Raw genomic sequence first — 7,897 nt, 5'->3', positions numbered from 1 at the left:
TACATTTGCTTCATCTCCAGCTTCTTCCTTTTCAGACCCATATTCACTATCTAAATCTTCCCAGGTTGCCATTAAACTCTTCTTAATCTGCTTTCAGAATTTCCTTGAGTTGAAGCTTGATTTCTTTGACTTATCCTTTGATTTCTCCTTCTGAAGATCAGGGCAATCAGCAATGAAATGTCCAGGCTTCTTACAGTTGAAGCAACCTTTCTGATCTTCTTTCTTGGAGCTCTTGTAACCACCTCTCTTACTCAGAAACTTCCTGTTCTTCCGTGCCAGATACTCAAGCTTGTTGGAGAGCGTAGCCATCTTCTCAGTAGGATCTTCATCAGAGTCTCCATCAGGTGACTCTTCTTTAGGTTCAATAATTTTAAGAGCTTTTGATGACTTCCCTTTAGATTGTAGAGCAATAGATTTACTCTTCTTAACAGGCTCATGTTCATTTAGACTTATCTCATGAGCCTTGAGAGAGCTGACAAGATCTTCAGCACTTAACGTGTTTAAATCTTTAGCTTCCTCAATAGCAGTAACCTTAAGTCTCCATCTAGCAGGCAAGCTTCTTAGTATCTTGCTAACATGATCAGAAGCAATATAACTCTTCTTCAGTATTTGTAATCCAGAGACTAGGGTTTGAAACCTTGAGTACATTTCCTCAATAGTTTCATCATCCTTCATCTTGAATAACTCATACTGATAAACAAGTATAAGGGCTTTTGCTTCTCTGACTTTCTTGCTGCCTTCATAGTTTGCACAAAGAGAAGCAAACATTGCCTTAGCAGTGGATTTGTCACTCATCTTCATATATGTTTTAGGTATAGCAATGACAAGTGCTCCTTTGATAGTATGATGCTTCTTGTAGAGTTTTTTTTAAGCAGGAGTATGTTTCTTTCTATCAATAGCAGTTCCTTCTTCATAAAGGACCAAGTCACCAACACCATCTTCAAGTATGTCCCATAGTTCTTCATCTAAACCCATGACATAGCTGTAGAAGTTGGTTTTCCACCAAGAGAATTCTTCAGGATCTCCATTGAACTTAGGAACTTTTCCAGAGTCAGATTTCTCGTTGTCACCGTAATCATATGGAACAACATTGTTGTTCCCAAATATAGAACCGGAGCCTTCATCAAACATGTTTTTCTCAGATCTTTTTCTGTTACACTGTTAAGTGTTAAGACAACAGACCAAAGCTCTAGATACCAATTAAAGGTGAGAAAAACACAAGAAGGGGGGTTGAATTGTGTTAGCTTTTTCTTCATTTTCTCCTAATTTGAAAACACTGATCAGAAGCAGATAGAGTTCTACTTCTGAAGTGATGTTCAGGACTAACTTGCAGCAGATAAAAACAGAGAGAGAAAGAAGAAAGACACAAAGCAATTATACATGTTCCTTCCACAAACCGAAAGTAGTCATGTCCCCCTTGCACTTCCAAGGAGAGGTTACTAAAATGTAATATCTGATTACAACTGCTCACTGCTAAACTTAGCAAGAGACTTCAAACTGCTCAAGCACAGCTGCAAGAGACTTCCTATGCTCCCGAACATAATCAAGAGACTTCTAATGCTCAAGCACAACTGCAAGAGACTTCTATTAAAACAGAATTACAAAGAAAAATGTTTGAGGTTGAAAACTTGATATACAATCAGTGGTGTTCACAATACAAATCAGATACAGACTCTTAAAACTCTAGAATTTCTAAGATATGAAAGTTGTTAAGAAATTCTAAGTGAACTTTTGATTGCAGGACAATTTCAACCGAGTTTTGGCACTTGTAAATTTGTGTTTTCTCCGTGCCAATCTCTAAGTCTTCACTCCTTTATATAGAGGTGTGAAAGAGACGATGTAAATTGCCAGCACATCAAAATAGAGTCGTTTGAAGCTTTGACCAATCACCAATGATCTTTTGCCTAATATGGTTATTGTCGTATGAAGGATCAATTTCAAATCCATTCCAATTGTGAAGGAACATCGTTGTAGGCAGAGCCGTTTTTCTTGTCTTGTAGCAGAGACAAAAATAGAGTAGTGGAGGAAGCGGTTGTACACTTCGTACAATTGTACTTTGTCAACGCTCTTTAAAGAACAAGCATCCAATGCCTTCAAATCCTTTCAAAATAGTCGTTGCATCACTTTTCCAATCTTCTGCAATGCTTAGACGAGATTAAATCCATTGAACAACCTTTGAAGCTTTAAGTCTTGCATCTCCTGATGAACTTCAGCTTCTGGTGATCTTCAACTTCTGATGAGATGCTTCTGATGAACTTGCTTCTGATGACGTCATCACTTCAGGAGCACTATACTTCAAGAGCACTTCTCTTCAGATGCTTCAAGCTTCCTTTTTGTTGATTCCTTAGCTCTCTTTTGCTCTTTCAGAACCTATTTAAGATGTCAAATTTTTGTCTATAATCCTGTACACTTGAACAAATATTAGCATATCCAATTGACAATTTTTAATACCTTGTTATCATCAAAACTCTCAAAGGGTAATGTTGAACAAATTTTGTTCCAACAATCTCCCCCTTTTTGATGATGATAAACATTAGTATTTAAAATGTGCAATTGTTGTTAATCTAATTAACAAGTGGACTATAAGGGTTTAAGGTTTGTAAGCTCCCCCTGAGTCTAATAGTACTTTAAGGTGAGGTCTGTAAGCTCCCCCTGAGTTCTATCCATGTTAATTAAATTCATCAATAAAAAACGATATAACACTCAGAATATTCTCACATTAATAGACTAAGAGATAAGAAGACGGTCCTTTTAATTTAACTTGATTAAAATTAAATTAATGGGGCTCAGAGCCTATAAATACTATACATCTACTCCCCCTTTTGTCATCAACAAAAATTATAAAAATTAAAGACAAAAAGAAAGAGATAAGAAAAAGATAGTGAGAAAAATTCTATATATGCACAAAATTCAGTTCAGAAGCAAAAAAAAAAAACATTGATCAGGAGCAGTAATTCAGAAGCATGTAAACATAAATTCAGAAGCAAACAAAAGATTGAAAAACAAGCTAAGGGTGTGCAATCTAAGGTTGGGCTTTTTTCTGAAACATTTCCATCATCTGTTTCATCAACTTGTTTGTTTCTTCAGACTGTTGCTTCATTTCCTTCTTGAAATCTTCATTACTCTTGACAAATTTCTCTTCCCTAACTCTTGCTTCTTCCAGCTTAGCTTCTGTAGAAGACTTGTATTCAATCAGAAGTAGCTTCTGCTCAAGAAGTTCTTTCCTTAGCTGCCTGTTTTTAGTTTCCAACTCAGCATTCCTTTGCAGCAAGGCTAGTTCTGTAGAGACTGGATTGACATTCACCTTTGACAACCAGTTGACATTTAACTCTCTTGGGTGTATACCTGCTGGAATGAAATCAGTAGCATTTCTTTCCCTTAAGCATAGAGGAGTCTGCACCCAAGTTCTTAGAACTTTTACCTCTTGCAGATTATTATCTACTCCCTTCATCCAATCTTGAAGCTTTTGTTGAGCAGAGTCTTGAGCATCCATACAAGTTCTCTAAAGCTCAGTCAGGACATAGTCTACTCTCTCCTTTAATCTCGTACATTGCTTCTCATAGTTTTCTTTATGAATCAGATCATTCCTAGCTTGAATCAGCTTGTTGAGCTCCTGAAATATGTTCTCACACACATCTGCCAGATATTGCAAATTCTTTTAAGTCTCTTGGAGAGAAAATTTCTGTTGAAAAACTTGTTAGAAAAATTCTCAGATCTCTACCTAAGAGGTTTGACATGAAAGTTACTGCTATTGAGGAGGCTCAGGATATCTCGAGTTTGAAAGTTGATGAATTGATAGGGTCATTGCAAAATTTTAAAATAACTGTCAATAGGAAGATTGATAAGAAGGGCAAGGGGATTGCTTTTGCATCTAGTGTCGATTCTGATGAGACACAAGGAACTCATGAAGGTGATGGAGATATGTCAGAGTCACTAGCACTACTTGGGAGACAGTTCAAGAAGATCTTCAAGCAGTTTGACAGAAGGTATAGGTCAAATGGTCAGAACATCAGACCCAACATTGACAGTCAACCTAATAACAAAGATGGCAAGGTCTGATGATAAGAATTCTCAATACAAAGGAGTACAATGTCATCAATGTGAAGGTTATGGTCACATTAGAACATAATGTGCTACTTATCTTAAAAAACAAAAGAAAGGTTAAACTGTTTCCTGGTCTGATGATGATGAATCTGAAGGAGATGGAGAGAGAGAGAGAGAGAGAGAGAGAGAGAGAGAGAGAGAGAGAGAGAGAGAATCCACCAAACATGTTGCTGCATTAGATAGTAAAGTCTTGTTTGATACTGAATCAGATGATAAAGATCTGGCTTATGATGAGCTAGTTGTGTCTCACATAAAACTGAGTAGCAGAAACACTGACATCTGCAAACAACTTGAGGAACATAAAAATATCACCAATCAATTGGAGGAGAAAGGGTCAGTCATCAAGCAAAAATCACTGAACTTAATAATAAGGTAAATCTGCTGAACTCTCAATTTAGTCATGTTATGAAGCAAGTAAATTTGATGTCCACTGCAACAAATAATTCAACCTTAAGTGAATGTATCATGTCTCATCCTGAGAAAGGAGATGCATGTTCTAATGAGAGGTGTTAAAACTAAGGAAAGTTGCTACTCATAGACATCACAAAGAAAAGGTCAGACTACTAATCTAACTGGAATGTTGAGTACAATGTTGGAACATCAAGTAACTCCTAAGGAACATGGTATTCTGCACCTTGATAGTATAAACAATGAGAGAGGTGATGTGTTAATTGTTTTATCTTGGTTTTTCGGGTGTCAAACATTGATTACGTTTGAACCTTGTTGATATCTTATTTTTTCTTGGGAAGGGAAAAAATAAGCAAAACCCTTGAGAATCGAGGTCCGGGAGTTGTTTTCGCTACGGGAAGGTGTTAGGCACCCATAACGACTATAGTATCCTATAGGAACCGTCTTTACTTTCTACGCGTGCGCTTTATTTTTAAATGCTATTTCGAAAGTGTTATTTACACCTAAAGGTTTACTAAGTGAAGAATTGGGGGGAGAAGAAGATGTTTGAATTTTTATTTTATTTGAATTGAAGGAATATTGGTTCCTTGCCTACGTACCCTTTTAAGGGATCAAATCCACCGTAGTTCTCTTCCACAAAAAATGTTTTTGTTTTTGTTGGTTGATTTTAAATTTGAAAAATGGAATTTTGAAGAATAAGAGAGAGAGGCCTCAAGGGCATAAGATTTGGAAAATGTGAGGTGGGATTAGTTATTCTGCAAAAGAGTCTAAGTATGATTAAAATTCATTAAGGTTTTTGTTTAAGAAAATAAAAGGAAAATCAATGGGATTTTGATCCCAAAGTTTATTTAGAAAATTATTTGAGTGACGTTGTTCATATTTTTTGGAAAAGAGAATTTTTCTAAGTACCGCGACTCCTAAGCATACATCTAAACATACATTCCCTAAACATACATCTAAAGTATCCATGTGATGTGTGTGCATGTGTCGGTGCTTGTGTCGGTGTACATCATTAGAGTCCATTGTCTTTTACATATGCCCTAGTTTACATTCTATGGTCTTGCAAGGAATTAAAAGCATAAGGTAAAATACAAGAATTCCTAGGTTTTACTCTCTAAATTTTGCATGAATTTTAAAGTGTAAGAAAGATAAAGACCAAGAATATAAGATGGAGGATGAGATGCCTTATGGAGTGCATGAAACATGAAGTAAAGTGGTCAGTAGCATAGGGTATCATAGAATGGAAATTATAAGCAAAAGAAACACTAAAAAAACTTGACAAAAAAAGATAAAATTCTTAACCTAAAAGTGGTAAAGATATGCCTAAAGTTTATCATAACATCAAAGCAAGTATATGACCTATAATTCTCACACCATGACAATCTCCTAAAGGCTTTATTACAATCAATAATGTGAGGATTATAAGAACACATTCAAGTTAAGAATTATGATATGCTTAAACATATTTGGCACTTTATTTTAACAAACCAATATTAACATGACTTGTAAAACAAGTAAATACATACAATATATTCACATGCAGTAAAAACACCTCAAAACAGCAAGAAATCCATTGCAAATTCACACTTCACAAATCAATATCATGCATCATGATTAGGGATCAAGAACATGCACCTTTCACAAATTTTTAATGTAAAATATCACAAAATAAGCAAGAAAAGTATCACATTGTTTTTTATCAATTTTTCTAATATGCAAAATCATCACAAAAATATCACAAAACTAACAAGAAATATATATGAAATTCTTTTTAGAATTTTAAAGGATTTTTAGACTCAAACACATGCAAAACTTCACAAATTTTAACAAAAAGTACTAAACAATTAACAAGAAAATATCACACATATTTTTAATCAAGATTTATTATGTAAAACAGATCAAGAATTACAAAAAATACAAAACAAAAAAAACAACTAGGAAGATTTTTAGGAAGTTTAACAAAGTTTTCAAGTGAAACAGTGGTGTAAACAATAACATGCAGTGTTAAAATAGCAAAAAAAAAAAAGGTAAAACGAAATCCAGTACAGAAAACAGGCCCAAGCCCACACACATATGGATCCTGGATCATCAGGGAACTTGTGGAACGTAGGATTGATCCAGGAACACTAACCCTAGATCTAACGGTGGAGATTCAAAGCCCAGGGGTGAACCAGACTGGTTCAAACGAACCGGTCTGGTTCATGCACCTATATAAGTGCAACAGACCGGTCTAAGGTCATTTGCACTCTTCATTCTCTCTCTTCTCTCAAATCTAGTGAGAGAAGCTCTCACTTCTCTCTAAGATTCCGTCGTCTTCTCCGGCGGACTTGACCACCGCCGGTGAAGATTCCGGTGACGGAACCCTAATCCTCTCCGATCTACATGGATCTAAGCCCTAAACTAACCTATTTCTCATTCTGATTTCAAATACGAGCTTAGATTTGAGAAATAAACGGTGGAACTCTGTAGATCTACGTTTGATGTTTCGGTTTCGAATCTTTTTCAATCTTTTTCAACTTTTTTCGAAAGAACGTGTTCTGGAATTTGTTGATCTACTTCGTTTCACCGTTTATTTTTGTTTATAAGCCTTCGATGAAGATTTGAAATAGAAACGAGGAGGTTTTTATGAGTTTACCTGTTGGAAACTGGAGATTCGAACCAAAAGAAAGGTGAGAAGGATGTTGAAGCTTCTTCTTCGTCTCTGATGAATATTTTGATTCAAACTTCGAAAATAAATCGAAGTTTCTTCGTCTTCTCACTCTTCGTCTTTTTCTGGTGCTTTATTCTCCTTCGTTTCCACTTCGATCCTCTTCTTCTCTTCCTAAATCCTTCGTGATCGCATTGGATTCGTCACTATTGGTGATGAATCTACGCCAGAATTGCGAAGGTGCAAATTCTATGATGAAGATTCCTCAGAGAATCTCTGAGAATTTGTAAATTCGAACTGATTTTGTGAAATACTTGTTGAATTGATTTTTGCGTGATGAAATTGATACGAATTTTGTGATGAATTGAGGTGGATTTTGGTTCTGGACGGTTAGGGTTTAAAATTTAGGGATGAAGTTCTTCATGAACTTCATCGTGTTCTTGGGGATTTTCTGGGTTTGATTTGTTTGATTCTGGAGAGAGAAATGGAAAGGTGTTTATGTGAGTTGGCAATTGGTGATTGATTCGCCCCTGTGCATTGATGAGTTGGCCTCTATTTATAGGCCAGGTGTGATATTCTGAACCAATGAGCTTGTGACACCTGTACTGGACTTTGTTTGATTCGAACTTGGACCAATTTGGACTTTAGGGACCTTTCTGCAATTTCTGGAAATTGAGGGACTGACCTGCAAAATTGATAAGAGGACAAAAACAAACCTGATACCAAATAGGCACTATT

Source organism: Medicago sativa, chromosome 8 (genome assembly GCF_051527215.1).
Source record: "Medicago sativa cultivar Bolivia chromosome 8, Bolivia_mono, whole genome shotgun sequence".
Classification (NCBI taxonomy): domain Eukaryota; kingdom Viridiplantae; phylum Streptophyta; class Magnoliopsida; order Fabales; family Fabaceae; genus Medicago; species Medicago sativa.
Note: the sequence above shows the minus strand (reverse complement) of the source record.